This window comes from Crocodylus siamensis, chromosome 2 (assembly GCF_052110815.1).
Source record: "Crocodylus siamensis isolate JL-2025a chromosome 2, ASM5211081v1, whole genome shotgun sequence".
Taxonomy (NCBI): Eukaryota; Metazoa; Chordata; order Crocodylia; family Crocodylidae; genus Crocodylus; species Crocodylus siamensis.
In genome coordinates, this window is record NC_143396.1 from 280067528 (window position 1) to 280084594 (window position 17067).

General features: G+C 48.3%; 1 long non-coding RNA gene across 2 annotated transcripts in view; it reads right to left on the reverse strand.

Annotated features, from left to right (window-relative positions):
* The window catches only part of LOC149872277 (uncharacterized), a 39270-nt gene extending 22961 nt beyond the window's left edge, over nucleotides 1-16309 (reverse strand). Inside the window, exons 1-4 of one of the 2 annotated variants that reach the window (XR_016440379.1) lie at nucleotides 16183-16309; nucleotides 15547-15640; nucleotides 14987-15050; nucleotides 3918-4096 (exon numbers count right to left, since the gene is read on the reverse strand). This is a non-coding gene — a long non-coding RNA (uncharacterized LOC149872277). Of the gene's footprint in view, nucleotides 1-3917; nucleotides 15051-15546; nucleotides 15641-16182 lie in introns of both variants that reach the window. The other variant, XR_016440378.1, reaches the window with a different exon arrangement.
* Between the last annotated feature and the right edge of the window lie 758 nt (nucleotides 16310-17067).

Here is a 17067-nt window from a genome sequence, read left to right on the forward strand (position 1 = left end):
CATGGGAGGGTCAGAGACCAGGCAGCTCATCCAGGGGCGTGGGGGGCTGCTGCTGCTGCACACACCCTTGGGGCAGGCATGGGGGGGCACATGTCCCTTGGATATGTGCATGGGGTGGAGGCGGGCTGCCTCTGTGAGCTGGGCTCTGCATCCCACTGCCAGTGCCCCGGCTGACACACGACCCCATGTGCCTCCTGTCACTGGGTGGGCAGGGGCCTCGGTGCAGCCAGCATGCAGGAAGCACATGGCATCACACAGCTGCTGGGGCACTGGCAGTGGGGTACAGGCTCCAGCCCACAGTGGCAGCCTGCCTCCGCCCCATGCACAGATCTGGGGGGGTACATACCCCCCATGCCTGTCCCAAGGATGTACACAGCAGCAGGAGCTCCCTGTGCCCCTGGATGGGCTGCCACAACTCCAACCCTTCCATGACCTTACTCGGGGCCCTGTTGACCCCTGCCTCTGTTCCTGCCCCTGTTCCACTCCCTCCCTCACAGTGTGACCTTGAACTGCCCCTCCAAGCCCTTTCTCTTCCTCCCTTCTTCCCCCCCTACATACTTACCTTGCACATGCTGCAGGGCTGGGCTGAGTTCCTGGCCGCCTGTGGGCTTCAGCTGCTCATCTGTGTCTGTGCGCGTCCCTCCTGCCCTGCTGCAGCAGCCCAGAGCCTGCACCCAGGCTGCCCTGCAACCTTCTGCCCTGCCACCACTGCCCTGTGTTTGGGGGGGCTCAGCCCCATTAGCCTTTCACTACCTATGGCCTTACCTAAGCATGAAGAAACTCATGGGTGCCTTGCTAGCTTTGTCATAACTTTAGAAATAAAATGTCCTTTTGTGCCTCACAATCATATCAATCCCGCCTGATCCCTGGGGTCTTACCTTACTATGCCCACTTCAGGTACCTGGCATGTGGCCCGTGCTGCTGCCCCAGAGGAAGCTGTCTCCCAGGCAGTGAGAGGGACAGTCCTCAGTGCCGGGTAAGTTTGTTGGAACAAGTCAATATTAGAGAACAGGACCATGGTAGCTAAAAATTAGCTAGGAACAAATGAATTAGCTAGGAACAGCGACCATGAGCTGGTCACCTTCACCATCCACCGTAAAACTGGCAAGTCAGTCAGCAACACAGAAGTCCTTGACTTCAGAAAAGCCGACTTTGACAAGCTCAAGAGGCTTGTCGGTCAGGCCCTCAGGGACCATGACCCCAGGGAGATGGGAGTTCAAGAAGAGTGGTTGCTTCTCAAGGAAGCGATCCTCAATGCACAAGCTAAATCTATTCCAACATGGAGGAAAGGCAGCAAGAAGGCACAGCAGCCCTCCTGGCTCTCCAGGGACCTAGCGGACCTCCTGCGGCTAAAAAGGAAAGCCTACAAAGGATGGAGGATGGGATTCACCTCCAAGGAGAATTATTCTGCACTGGTCTGGTCCTGCAGGGAGCAAACCAGGAAAGCCAAGGCTGCAACTGAACTAGCTTCAAGCATCAAGGACAACAAGAAGTCCTTTTTCAGATATGTGGGGAGCCGGAGGAAAAGCAAGGGCAATGTTGGACCCCTGCTAAACCAGATGGGGCAACTGACAACTGATGCCCAGGAAAAAGCCAACCTATTAAATAGGTACTTTGCATCAGTCTTTCATCAGTCCCATGGGGCGCCCATGCCTGCTATGGGACAAGGAGATCTGGGTGATGGGGATCCCCTACCCTCCATCAATGCTGACCTCGTGAAGGAACACCTTGAGAAGCTGGATACCTTCAAGTCAGCTGGCCCTGACAATCTGCACCCCAGGGTACTCAAGGAGCTGGCGAGCGTCATAGCCCAGCCCCTGGCACGGGTCTTTGAAAACTCCTGGCGCTCTGGTGTAGTGCCCGAAGACTGGAAGAAGGCCAATGTGGTGCCGATCTTCAAGAAAGGGAGGAGAGTGGATCCGGCTAACTACAGGCCCATTAGCCTGACTTCTGTCCTGGGGAAGATCTTAGAAAAGTTTATTAAGGAGGCCATCCTTGATGGACTGGCCCAGGCTAACATCCTAAGGGATAGCCAGCACGGGTTTGTTGCGGGTAGGTCTTGTTTGACCAATCTCATTTCCTTCTACGACCAGGTGACCTATCACCTGGACAAGGGAGAAGAGATTGATGTCATATATCTTGACTTCAAAAAAGCCTTTGATCTGGTATCCCACGATCACCTCTTGGCCAAACTGGCCGGTTGTGGCCTTGGCTCCACCACGATCTGCTGGCTGGGAAATTGGCTTCGTGGTCGGACCCAGAGGGTTGTGATCGATGGCAGTCACTCATCATGGTGCCCTGTGACCAGTGGGGTCCCTCAAGGCTGTCCTGGGACCCATACTGTTCAACATCTTCATTAATGATGTGGACATTGGAGTCAGGAGTGGACTGGCCAAGTTCGCCGATGACACCAAACTTTGGGGCAAAGCATCCACGCCAGAAGATAGGTGGATGATCCAGGCTGACCTGGACAAGCTCAGCAAATGGGCAGACGAGAACCTGATGGTGTTTAACACCGAAAAATGCAAGGTTCTCCACCTTGGGAGGAAAAACCTGCAGCATCCTCATAGGCTCAGCAGTGCTACGTTGGTTAGCACTACAGAAGAAAGAGACTTGGGGGTCATCATTGACCACAAGATGAACATGAGCCTTCAATGTGATGCTGCGGCTAATAAAGCGACCAAAATGCTGGCTTGCATCCATAGATGCTTCTCGAGCAAATCCCGGGACGTCATTCTCCCCTTGTACTCAGCCTTGGTGAGGCCGCAGCTGGAGTACTGCGTCCAGTTTTGGGCTCCACAATTCAAAAAGGATGTGGAGAAGCTTGAGAGAGTCCAGAGGAGAGCCACGCGCATGATCAGAGGTCAGGAAAACAGATCTTACGATGACAGGCTGAGAGCCATGGGACTCCTTAGCCTGGAAAAGCGTAGGCTCAGGGGTGATCTGATGGCCACCTATAAGTTTATCAGGGGTGACCACCAGCATCTGGGGGAACGTCTGTTCACCAGAGCGCCCCAAGGGATGACGAGGTCGAACGGTCACAAACTCCTGCAAGACCGTTTCAGGCTGGACATAAGGAAGAATTTCTTTACTGTCCGAGCCCCCAAGGTCTGGAACAGCCTTCCATCGGAGGTGGTTCAAGCACCTACATTGAACACCTTCAAGAGCAAATTGGATGCTTATCTTGCTGGGATCCTATGACCCCAGCTGACTTCCTGCCCTTTGGGCAGGGGGCTGGACTCGATGATCTCCCGAGGTCCCTTCTAGCCCTAATGTCTATGAAATCTATGAATTGAAAAATGCAACTTTGGGAGGCCAGAAACTATTCACAAAAATGAGTTTAATTTAACGAAGAGTTTAATCTAAAACAGGGGCAATAAACTCATCAGGTCCTGTGGGCTGGATGAGCTGCACAGGGCCTGTCTGCGGGCCCGACTGGGCTGGCAGACTGGCCCCATGCATTGGGTCCAGAGTGCGGGGCTGGGGATAGAGCACGCTGCATACAGCATGCGGCCTAGTCCTGGGCGTACCACATGCGGCTTGTGGGTCTGCTCCAAGACCCACGGGCAGCACCACCGGCTGGATGATAGGGCTATGCAGGCTGGATCCAGCTTGTGGGCTGCATCTTTGACATCCCTAATCTAAAACAATGGAAAGAAATCCAGAGAGGTCCAATGTTTAAGATGATCCTGCTTACAATGAAATGTTTCACCTTTTTCTTTAGACATTGCTCTAATTTTAAGGTAAAAAAATAAGGGTTCAGTAACCCAAAACAGAAACAAATTGTTTTATTTCAGATAAAACCTGAATTTTCAAGGGGAGGCTACTTTCCTAAAAAACTTTCTTTTGGGCTGATCTGAAATGCGGTGGTGGTTGTTGCTGTTGCTCTCTTAGGCCAGCCAGCTGTGAGATCCCACCTTTCCACAGCCGTCGTTGCAGGCCTGAGCAGTGGGAGCGGCCAGTCCTAGCGTACGCCCGTCTTGCCTCACATCTCGCTCCTCCCAGAGGACGCAGAATTGCGTGACGGTTTTTGTGATGAGAACCGACATTCCCTGAAGGACAAGAGCTGGCTGGAAAACATCTGTCAAAACAAAATCTTGAGCAAAAATGGGAGAAGAAAAGTGTGGATAATTATTTTGCATTTGTTCGAAGCAGCAACAAAAATATTATTTTACTGCTATTTATGCCAGTGACCCAGAAAAGGCAATTAAGGGTATGTCTGCGCTCCAGCCTGGGACGTGACAGCAGTGCATACCATCCTACCTGTGCTAGCTTTGAAGTAGCTGGTTTGGGTGTCACAACAATGTAGCCGCAGCAACACAGACGCCAGGACAGACATGGTGTTGGAGGTTTTGTGGACTACTCTGAGCTCAATGTTGCCATGGTTACATTGTAAATGGCACCTAAATGGGCTAGTTTAACCTTAGCCTGAGCAGGCCAGGTGAGTTGCAGTCATACCTCTAACTGCAGACCAGATTTGCCTTAGAAGGCTGCTGGTTTGCTCCCGTTCAGTAAGGGCCAGCCAGTTCCTCGCCCCTGTGTAGTCCCTGCAAGGGCAAAGGGTTGCAGGGGGGGCCACTGGAATTGCAGCATCATAGGGATAGTAATGGACCAAGTTGAGTGCTGTCCAGGGGGCGCTTTTCAAGTCAGTGTTTGGCTTGGGCTCTTACCTGAAACCCAAGCTGCTCCCAGGTGCATGGAACTAAGGGGCAAACAGATGTCACCAAACTGAAGGGGACGAGCTGGCAGGACATGGCAGCCTGCGCCTCCATGCAGGGCCCTGCACTGATTTTTGCCCTGCCTGAAGCATAGGTCTGCATGGGTCCCAGCAAACAGGCACAGGGCAGTGGGGAGCTGGGGAGTTCCTGGGGCCCGGTGCCTTTGTGCTGGGACCTGTGCTGAGTCCCCCACTGACACAGAGGCCTGGGTCAGCACTGGTCCCAGCATGGAGCGCCAGGGATTCCCCGGGTCCCATGTCTCTACGCTGGGAGTCATGTGGGCTTTCCCCGCCTGCAACTGCCCCTCCTCACCTCCTGCCAGGGCCCATGCTGACCAGTGTCTTCTTATGAGGCATGGGTCCCTGCCTGCAAGCAAGGGGTGCATGGGATTCCCCAGATCCCACGTCTCCATGCTGAGACGGCGTAGGTTTTCCCTACTTCCAGAGATGTGCCCCTGGAGATCCCAGGGTGAATTTCCGTAAGTGGGGAATCCTGACGTTGCCTGCTTACAGGGATGTGCCCCGGGCATATGTGTAAACTGAGAAAGCCAGGCTGGTGCTCTGGGGCATGAGGGGCCTGATCCTGCCTGGGGTGGTGGGAGGAGCCAGCTCTGGGCTGCCCACACTCTACCACCACATAGGAAATAGATGTTGGCTACAATAATGCGGCGCAGTTTATTAATACCTTTTGTCAGGTCACTGATGTGGTGCAACAAAGTGTGGGGGCATCTATTTGCTTGGCATTTGTGCCACCATAAAATTATTACAGCAGCACAAATGTGACGTCAGGGGATGCCTGTTTCTATCCTAGCAGTCTAGCTCACCTGGTCACCTTCACAAGCATTTCTGCCCCGCTCAGGAAGTTCTGGGGAGTGTAAACTCAGGGGCCCCTTTCATGCAAGAGCACATCACCGTATCAACAATATGTCAGTGTATCTGGGCTATGACTCTGCAGCCCCAGTTATTAATTGTCTGGCTTGCTCAGGACCAGAGTTTTTCATATCATAGAAAATTAGGGCTGGAAGGGACTTCAGGAGGTCACTTAGTCCAACCCCTGCCCAACCAGCCCCAACTTGATCGTCCCATCCACCCCTACCCATCGCACCTACCCATAACCTCATCTCACAAACCCAAATGCTTACTGGCATGGGCAAATGGGTGCCAGGAGGCCTGTGCCCCTGTGCTCTAGTCTGATGAACGACTGTCCTGTCTAGTCCCACAAAAGGAGCTCCAGCAACTTGATTGTTGCTTCTCCTTGTCCTGTGAAATCAGCTCTGCCCTGGCTAAGTGCAGTCCTACAAAGTTCACTGCCCAGTTGCAAAGCCCAGTCCTGCAGAACCAGCTCTTTGCAGGGCTCAAAGCCTGGATCGAACAACCCTGCTAGAAAGGACCAGACTCTACACAGTTTTTCTTGCCTCTTTGCTATACTTGCGTTCACTACCCAATGCTAATCCACTGCCTGTCAGCAGAGTCATTAACCCCATCTTATACCTTCCACAATTTCTCCCCTCCATGTGGACACTCCCAGTCATGTCATGTCCATAAACACAACACAAAGTCCAAGCAAGCTAATCGCAAAGTGCTCTGTACAGGATAATGCTGGGGTGAAATGATAATTTATGCAAACGAAGCCCGCCAGAGTTGGCATTATGCCCTCTTGCTTAGTAGGAACCAACTTCCATCCTTTTCCTTCCGACTCTGAGACTTCCACACAGGTACCTGGGCCAGGACCTAGCAGATTAGCCCAGAGACCCATCTAGTACACCATTTACATGCTGTCTAATGTGAGCTACTTCAAAAGGAAGGTAAAAACCTCCGCAACAGACAATCACAGAAGACCTTCTCTCTTTGAGGGATGTAACATAGTGGGGGCTTCTCTATGTTATGCAAAGGGCTAAATCAGCCCACACTTCCCCTTGGAGTGCAGGGGCTAAAGTTGAGAGAAAACTTCCTCTAACACTGGTTGGGCTTTAGTGTTTTGTTCATTTGCGTCACAATGTTAAAGCAAGTAAAGATTCAGGCTGGAGTTCAAGCGTTCAGTTTGCTAGGTACCATGTAAATAAGTTCCCTTCAGGAAAAAGCCATCTTAAATTCCTCCAAACCCCTTTACACAGAATTTGGGTTTAATCCTGATCCTTTTGAGTTGAATGGCTCAACTCCCATGAATGTCAGTGGGAACGAAATTAAAGCTTTCATTTTTGGAGAGAGAATCTATACTGTGCAGAAAGCAAAATATCCCATCATGACAGCTTCAGAGTTAAAAAGAAATGGGTTGTAGCAGATGTTGATTTGCAGGATAAACAAACTGATTCAATTCAATTGGGCCTCCTCTACCATTTTGCCACTTTGTTCTTTGATTTAAAGTGTCAAATGCAGCACTTACCTGGCTTACATGACAAAAAACACATGCCAGGGCAGACACATAAATCTGCAACTAGAAAACACATCCAGTTGTCTTGTAGGTCTGTTGTATTCGCCTATCGTCCTTTAACCTCTAGACCTTGGCTTGTGTCCAGGGGCCGGTACGCTACAGAAAAAAAGCTCCATTTTCAAAGCTTTAACAGCTTGTAAGTGAAATGATTGCCTTTGATGCCGAGATCTCTCAGGATTACATTAGTGTATTAGGTTGTACTAAGTAAGCAGATTTAGCTGTGTTGGTTTAAAATCTCCGTCTCCAAAAGGTGGGCGGGGGGGAGGAGGCTTTACTTTTTAACATTTTTCAGTGCCATATCAGCTAACTCACTGCTGGGCCCACCAGGTACAAGTACGCAGACTTCCTCACGAACTGAAAACCCTATCTTTACATTAAAGGCCAAGCTTACTGTGCTAAGACAAATTGCAAAGGCCAAACCCTTGGCTGGCAGACGTCACTGTTGCTTTACCCACGATAATAGAATTATGCTGATTTCCACCGGCTGAGCTCGAGCGCTGGAAGGGATATTAACAACGATTACATTTCTGCAGCCAATGCATATTCCTCTTGACTTCAGTGATGGTTAACACAGCAAGGTCAATACCTCTACATTGCCTTATTTGGGCAAGGTTATAGGCCTTATTGATCACAAAGGCACCCCGTGTGGGTTCCCCTCGTCTGATAACTGTAACTGTCACAGGCAGACACTCTGCAGTCTGACTTTTGGAAATGTGCCAGACCAGGAAACTGGGCAAACTCCTTCCCCAGCCAAGTAAACTCCATTGAGAAAGACAAGGCATTTAGCATGTCGTTTGGTACAGTGCCCTGTGCTAGTGTTTGGCTTACCTATAGCACAGCGCCTTGCCATTATGGCATCTCATCTGCATGGCCATATTTCAGTCCTGCGTAAAGGGCAGATTTGTGGTATGCTGCTGCCAGTAAATCAAGTAGACTCAGTCGCCTACTGCTTAGTGCTGTTCTCTTTCCGCTAACTTTCTTTACTGCTTCTCTTCTTTAGAGTCCATTTTCCTGCGTGACTGGGACAGTCCAAGTATGTACTGGGTGTCCTTTTAAATTACCTGGAGTTCATTTCAGTTGCATCAATACATAGAGGTCTCCCCTAGTAATGTTTTTTTCCCCCCTGAAAAGCAGATCTGTTACTTAGAGGACAGTATTTTGTTTAGAGGTGTTAGGGAAGAGAAAGGCTGTGTCTCCATTGACTTATTGCAAATGTAGACTGCGACATAATTCAGATCCTTTAATAATTAAAAGGTATTTGAGTCTTCTTAGCCTAAAGAAACAGATAAGCAGCTTTCAGCGTACTAGAACCCGGACTGGTTTTACAGGGGGCATTTGTGGCATATTCTTCCAGTGCTGAATAATGCATTTAACACTTTCAGAGCCAAATCAGAATATTAATGCAGGCTCCTTGCATAGATAAATTGCTTGATATTTTCATGACTGCTGCATTTCTTCGAATGTGAATTTTAAATGATTATGAACTCAGATCATTTGAGCTCTGGCTATGTGGATCTCCTGATAAATTCAAAATAAAGGAGACATGCTGTCTAATTCTGCAAGCAAGATGCAAGTCAGAATGAAACACAAAACCCACTGTGGAATACAATTCCTGGTTCAAAGAAAGGGATCAAAAAGCTTCCTGCCTTCTATCTGGCCTAGAATTTCCCATGCCCTGGTGCTTCAAGGCCAGTTTTAAATGCTAATTTTATCTATATGTAATAATTACAAATGACAGGAAACTTACAAGAACTAATCTTTGTAACCTGCACACAGATGGCCGCCTGATTTGATAAATCCTGTATAGTTTATGATATTGAATACCTTTTTGCTGTGCCATATCAGATGCTGCTGCCATGGATCTTAATACCTCCATGTTGCATAAGAGGGTTGTTATACTTGTGTGCCCTAGAATAATACAGTTGGTTCAAAAACAGGGTAAAGGGGAAGAAATATTTTGTGCTTAACCTGCCCAGATGGCTTCCATCCATTCTACTACATAATTCCTGTAATTCAGGGTCACGTTACAGGACAAAAGCCATGCTTCTCTACTAATAAAATGAGAGAAGTTGTGAAGAGCACAGAAAGTGTTGAGCTGTACTGCATTCTTGTAAAAAACATTTTGCACATGTCTGCAGCTTGCCCTGCTCCAAATGTTTGTGGGTGGAAAATGAAGTAGCCGCTAAACCTATTACAAGAGACATGAGAGAGCATGACATGTGAAGCTTAATGGGCCTGGATTTTAGAAGCACTGAGCTCCCCGCACAGCTCACTCTGACTTAGCCAGTGCTGAGTACTTCCGAGTGTGCAATACAACCCTGCTGGTTAAACTCTCCATTTCCAAAAAAACCTCACAGTTTCTTGCTACAGCTTGCAGCTTTTACACTGGTTTGTTTCAAAAAAACATATTTTTAAAAATCCTTCTTTTGCATAAATGATCTAAATATGCAATTGGAAGCAAAACTGAAGGCATGAAGATCTTACAAAAGAGTGGAGCTCAAACTTCTGGCTTCATGAGCAGGATGAGTGGGGCTCAATCCATCTATGGGCCAGATCCAGCCAATGGGCCTGATCAGGCAGGCATGGTGGGAAGAAGCCCAGCCCCAATCCAGCCACGCAGGGGAAAAGTGCATGGGTCATCCCTGATCCAGTGGTGTGTAGGGAACGGGGCAGGGCCTGACCCTCAATCTGGCCACGCAGGAGGAGGGAGCATGGCATGGCCCAAGCTGGCCATGTGGGGCTTGGGAATTTGGTGGGGGGTTGCAGTTAATTGTCACTGCTTCCCTGCCACCAACTTTCCCACGGCAAGGGGAGCCTGCAGACCGGATGCCACGCTTCCACAGGCTGGATCTGGCCCGTGGGCTGGGGGTTGAGCACATCTGTATACCTTTGCAGGGGTGACATCTTTAAGTGCAATATATTTTACAACAAACAATGTCAACAAATAAAAGTCAGCCTTGTGTCATACAGTGTTAAAATTGACAGATGAGTTTGGCCTTTTCTCTCCTGTTTATGGACCAGAAAAATGTGGTCCAATCTATGTAACTAGGCATGTAATCAGGCAGTGCATTTAATCTCATTCATATATTACAGCTTCTGTAATAAGGATGCTGAAAAAAATGGAGGAAAAATGGTTTTTCTCCAGTTTTGTTCTTGGCTTAACATAACAGAAAGGGCGTGAGTGGGTTGCCCAGCCTGCTGGCTTTTCCTGGGGGGGCTCCTCAGCCAGTCTTCCCAAATAACCCACAGTCTTTTAAACCAAAATGAGCAGCATAAAATCCTGCTGTCCAGTCCTGGACATGGAGGGGAGCCCCTTTGGCTCAGGACCCAGCACGGCAGCCTGGCCCATCTGTGCAGCAAGCAATTCAGCCCTCAGCTTGCTTCCTCTCCTGCTCTCTCCTCTGGGGTTTTAAACACCCGGTGGGATACTCCCTCATTCTCCAAATGACCTGCGGCTGGGCTTCCTCAACAGGGCAGACTGTTTTCTCTTCAAGTGACTGAGTGCCCTGTTACAGAGGAAAGATGATCAATTCCTCACATATACAGACCTGGGGAATATTAGGGGAGAGGAAGAGCTCTCCCCTATATGGGATAAAAAGCAGCACTGACACAAGATTAAATGGCTGCAAGCTAGCTACTGATAGATTTAGATTGGAAATTATAGAAAAGAAGATGTTTAACTATTGGAGGAGAAGGGGAGTGGGGACAGGGAGGGAATCTTTCAAGCAAAGTGTTTGGGGAAAGGAATTGGCATCTCTTTTTGAGCTGGAAAAGTGGAAGGGATGTGATGTGGACTCATGTCACTGCAATTTCCAGGTTAGGGTGTAAAGGCAGCTCTGTAATGGAGACATCTAGTAATCCTAGGCCTCAAGACTTTGGTGGTCACCAGTTGGCATTCAGGGTTCAAAGTGAACATGGTGGGGCTTCCTTTGGTTACCGATTGCCTGTGAACGTAGGGGACTCAAAGGCCCAGAAGGCCCCTTCAGGCTTATGTGCTTTTTCTCCTAAGAGTTCCCTAGCCAGAAAATAACTTTCAAGGGGAGAAAGCATAAAGGAAGTGAACTGTGGGGTACAAAGTACTGTGCCTCCATTTTTAGAGAACAAGGGTGAAACCAAAATCCTTTGAAAAGGAGACCAGTATTTAGTCTCTCGAGCCACGGAAATTATTCTTGAGCAACTTGGGTACCTGAAACCAGCCTAGCTTACACAGAGGCCCTGGGCTCACTCACCACTATTTGACACTGCTGTAGATCAGGTTACCTCAATGGAATTACTTCTGATTTACACCAGAATCAGATCAGGAACAGGGCACTTGTGAATACCCCTAAAATGAGAAAGATGAAAACAGGAAGGGATTATCTATAACATCACGTATGTAAGTGGACCCACCTACAGCCATTGCTGCAGCAAGGAGATGGATGGTACAACAACGATGCTTGTTTCGTTCTGTTACGATCATAGGCTTGCAGGAAGTTGTGTGGCATTGTGATGAAAACTACTGACTTCTGGGCCTTCATTTTTTTGCCCCAAATTATCACTGTGTTCCAGAACCAGATTGCACAGTTTGCTTCCACCTTTCTACACCTGACATATTGTTTCACATCAAAGCAATGTCTATAGCGATCGGTCTGCACCTTTACTCTGCAGTCCATAGTGCAGCAGCAAACCATGACCCACGGAGTACTCTTCAAGGACTACTAGAAGGTCCCAAAAGGTAACAAGAAAGAGTTGAGAGGTCTCAGTTTCTTTATCCTCCGTAAGAAGGTTTACACTAGAAGATGGCATCTTACTCCAAAATAGTCTGGCCAAGTTGAAGTCAACACTGGCCAAGTCAGCTGTGATCAACCTAGCGATTTGAATTAACAAGCAATGTTAATCAGACTTGATTATCAGATAAAGGCCTAGGCTAGGATCAGTGACACATCACTAGAAGGCAAGACTTTTATCATAAACTGCTGTCTGTACATTCATTTTGCTACACGCAGGTCTACATTAGTAGCTGTGGCATATTGCTTGCCACAGGAAAATGACTGTTCCCCACATAGTGTCTGTTCTGTGTTAAACCGTCTCTCTGCTCCAATCAATATCTCAACCAATGACTTGTTCAGCAGAAGATGCTGCCTATTATTTTGATGCGTTGTTATGATTTGCATTGTACTCACCTGGGAAACAAGGGGTGCCTTGTACAGGAAATGAATTGCCCAATAAAAGGAAATGGAGAGAAAGAGAATTAAGTGAGGAAGAGAAAAGCACAGGATAGATCACTTTGCCAGCTTGGACCGAGGACAACCCCGAGCAAGCCAAAGGATGGGGATGAAAAGATAAGTATTATGCTCTTCTGCTCCATTGAGTCCTGGGCCGGCTCTGTACCGTTTTGGTCTCCAACTTAGGCTACACAGCAGGCTGCTAATAGCCTTGAGGAACGGAAATTACCAGAGATTAAAAGTGTTCAGGGCAGTCAGCTCTGTAGACACCCAGCACCAGGGTGGTTTTCCTGTGGGTTACACCATCGTGTGTCGAGAGTCTGCTCTCAAAGCAATCTGTTGCATGCCCTGGGCCAAGGCATGTAATGGCACCTGGAGTTGTGAAGTGCCTGATTTGCAATGTGAGCTCAGCAAGGTCCTCACGGAGGCACAGGCTTGCATGCACACACATGCACTGTCACCTGTGGGGGAAACTGGTTCCCTCAGTCATTTCCTAACACACTGAGGTGGTTGCGGGTAAAGGGCTATAAAAAGGCATGCAAGACACATAGGAGAAAGCAGCAGTGACAGAAGGATTCCTAGAAGAGAACAGGAAATTAGAACAGCGCCCTTCTAGGAATCACACCCGCTACTTTCCTCTCTTTCTGTGTCTGTGCGGGAAGGGGGGGCAGACTGGTAGCAGACTTCCTCTCCTTATAACTGGCAGCGTTTGGGTGAGTTGTGAACACAGTGCGGCGGGGAGAGGACCAAGGGGAAGATCTCCTTCAGGTCTTCATGCACTGAAAGTGGGTTGTGCTGTTGCTGGGGGGGTTGAACTAAGGGGTTTGAAATGTAAATGGTCACCGGGCTTGGCCTAAATAGCAATGTAGACATGCCACGAGAGCCAACAGCCCTCGGATGTCATATAATCGCAGGGTAGGATGGGACCTCAAAGGTCGTCTTGTCCAGCCGCGTGCCTGAGTGTAGGAATGCTAATCTGAAACCAGCCCCGTCAAACACTTCCAGCCGTTTCTTGAAAACCTCCCGTGAAGGAAGTTGTATCGTTTCCCTGGGCAGTGTAGTCAATCAGTGGAACATACCAACAACGGCACTTCCTAGGGTAGGTGGCTAACTGGGGAATCCCTTGTATGACAGAAATTGTGGATGAGTAGACCAAGGGTACCCGGTTCTTGGATAACGTCAGCGTGCTTGCCTACGCACGACATCCACCCTGAAAAACGCCACCTCATTCAAGCTTTAAAGCACCGGTTAAGGGAGAGATTTTTTTGTTTGCGTGGATTAGGTTAGACACAAAACACAAGTTACACCTCAAGCTAACACTCTAGCAAAGTCCTTAAGTGCTTTTGAAAAAGTCACTTTTATATTGTACATGGAAGCAATGTCCTGTGTTTCCTGTTATGTTGTACATGTCCTGTTAGCCATTTAACCCATTCAGTGGCTTCTCGTTAATAAAATGGGGAATGTCCTGTTATATTGTACCTGGAAGCAGCATCCATTTAACCCATTCAATGGCTCTCGTTAATAAAATGGGGAAAGCCAAGAAGAATGTCCTAAATCCCTGGATACTGAACTTCAGTGAAGCAGCCCATGACAAATGTATGAGGATGTTATTAAAGCAGCAAACCTTCTGGTTATCAGCATGTGAGTGCATTCTTCTGGGGTCAGGTGGGACGGGGAGGCGAGGGCCCCTTTCAGAAGTCCCATAGAGATGTTTGCGCAGCGACTGCCATTCATCAGAAGAACATTTCTTAAATTGTTTCCAGCACTTCCAAGGGCCTGATTGTGACTTGTCCCTTTTTTTTTTTTTTCAGATTAGATTAATGCACATGCAACAGTGTTAATTAAATACCACATCCACACCCTCCCCCCCAGTTCTAACAAAGGAACCAGAATGATCTCTTTGGTGGGGGTAGGGATCTGTAGTATGTTTTATTCAACACCGCGTCCGCTTGCCAAGTTCATCAGAAATTCTATTAGTAATTTTAGCCCTCGAAACTTTTCCCTCTGCTCACACAAGCAGGTGGAACAGCTGCATATTTGGATGCGGACGGCCAGTTGGAGCTCATCTTTTCCCATGGAGAATCAGCACAGCAGCTACTCTGTGCTCAAAGCAACTGAGGGAGGTAAAAACAACTGGTTTCAAACGGCAGCCGAGCGCAAGGCTTGTGCACCTGCCGGAGGTTCAGGGGGAAGTTTGGAAGATGGCAGATGGTCCATCCCACCTGCAAGTCATCGACAGTGACTCAGGCGCCCTCTGCCAGATGGAGCCAGTTGCTCCTTTTGGAACGGGCTCAGCATTGCCTGAAACTACTGGATGGAGCAAAGCTATGTGAGGTTAGTCCCAGGAGGCTGCACTAACAGTTAGCTCCCATTTGTATTTATTTCCTTCATGTCGTCCCTTCCAGTCCTTGGATCCCAACGTTAGTCAAAAGTACTGAGTTCCACTTCAAAATGATATAAAGTGGGGTGGGGGGCAGCTGGCAAGCAAACAAGACATTTAACAAGACTTTAACAAGACATTCGCATGGGAGGTGGCTACAAGGAACGTGTGATCAGAAAACCAGCACTGTGCCAAGCGATCCTAAAGCAACAGAAAAACCACACAACTCACCTTGCTTCGTGGTTAATACAAACCTGCCATTGAAACTGTGTTTGTGAAAAGGTCTGCTCAAGTTCTGGTATTTCTTGCTGAGTAGATCTGGACCAAAAGGAGGGGAGGGTGGGGAAATCACATGAAACCTGCCTCTTCTACCCAAGTGTCTCTTACAAGAACAGAAGAACTGCCATTTACTGGGTCAGACCATGAGTCCATCTTGCCCAGTCTCCTGTGTCACACAGGGGCAGAAAGCAGATGGGAGAGGGAACTGGGCCTGACCAGGGTTTTTTCCACTGCTCCTCTCTTATTTGCAGGCTCCAGCATTTAAGGCCTCCTTAAAATGTAGAGGTGCAAATAATGGGAATTAACTACCCCTAAAAAAGTTATTTGGTAGCATGTTCCCGACCCATTTTCACATGAACCTTTACACAACCAAGTCCCTGATTTCTGCAACGAAGTGCCTGAAAATGGTTTCTTAGGACACTATTTGTAGCTTATCACAGCCAGTACAGGAGACTGAGTATTTGCACAATGCCAAAAAAACCACTTTGATAAAGGCCCTAGAAATGTTTAGGAGGTAGATAAGGGAGCTCAGTACCTGAAAGCACTGAGACACTGGTCCAGCAGGTAAGTTCCTGATTTCCTCTTTGTCCTGTATTCTTCACCTGGAGAGTTTCAAGAGCCACGTGCTCCTGATTAAAAAATGCAACCACAAAACAGATTCAACAAATCAAGAACAGGGATTTTGTGCAAGCATCATTGCAAACTTACGTGTTGTTGCTTACAATACATCAAAACGCCCAACATGGGCACACGCTGATGGAAATGAAAACTACTGATTATGGATCTGATCTCAAGTCCATTGACTCTAGACCTTCCATCAGACTCCAGTTGGGTTTGGATCAGGCCTGAAGTGGCTGTCTTCCTTTTTTTAGCTGGTTTTAGAAATACATTGTTCTCCTGTGTTCGCCTTTCTTTCATCAATTGTTTTAAAAACATTATTGGCTCAACTCCCCTGAGACAAGCCAAATAGCTGGATTGAGAATGAAGTAATAATGGAGTTAGGTCATGGATCCACTTTGTAGCTGTTCCTGCAGTCCTGAGCCTACAGAAGACTCTTTGTACCCAATCCTGCTGGGCACAATAGCCAGTGGCCCTTTGTCAAGCTTGATCTACCCCTATTGCCCCACCTCACTAGGGGAGGAGGTGCAGGCCGGGCCGGTGAGTGGGATACCTTTTAATTCCACTGAAGTCTTTAGGAATTTTGCAGTGACATGACTTGAGGTCAGGGTGCATGGTGCCTCCCAAGTTCTGCCCGTCTTAGCATCATGCAACTGCATCAGTAGTTCTGGTGAAGACCTAGAGGGAAAGGCATGATCAGTGTTACCCATTAAACTCGGCTACATGCACCTGAAACTCATTTGTCAGTCACTGCAGAGAAAGGGCACAGCAAAGAGAGCAGTAAGGGCCGAAGTGGAACAGTTATGGCTGCATCAAGTCACACTTGTCAACTTCTGAAACGACTTGCAGTCTGCACTAGGTGTGATGCACACTGAGTTTACAGCTGGTTGTGCCTTCCGCGTCTGCATAGAGCCCCAGCAGTAGGCTCTCCTGTGCAAAGCAACTGTCTTTTTCAAGTAGAAATACCATTTATAGAGGAATTCAAGGTGGACTGCTCTATCTTAACGGCTTGCATAGTTTAGTAGCAGTCTTGGAATGGGATCCAAATCTTGGCCCACTGGTCAAGAACCCACACCAGGCGAGGGGGTCCATCTGCCTGGGGCAGTCCAGGCATGTTTCTGCAGACAATAGTGCACAAGGGACAGATGTGACTAAGCAACAGGTTCAACTGCCTTGAACTCCATGGTTGTGTGCGACTCCATAGCCCCCAGGGCCACCTCAAGCCCCTGAAACCATAGCAAGAAGCGTTCTCTTCTCTGCCACTCTGTTCCAGCCCTGCTCGAGACCAGGGTAATTTTGCCATTAGGAGGACAAAAATTATACAGGAGGGTTTTATTACAAGCCTGGGCTGGGCATGGGGCTTAGGCTATCAGGGAAATATATTAATTCTATAGAAAGGAGCTGCCTGGAACAGTCCATTGGGGTCTAGTGGATATGA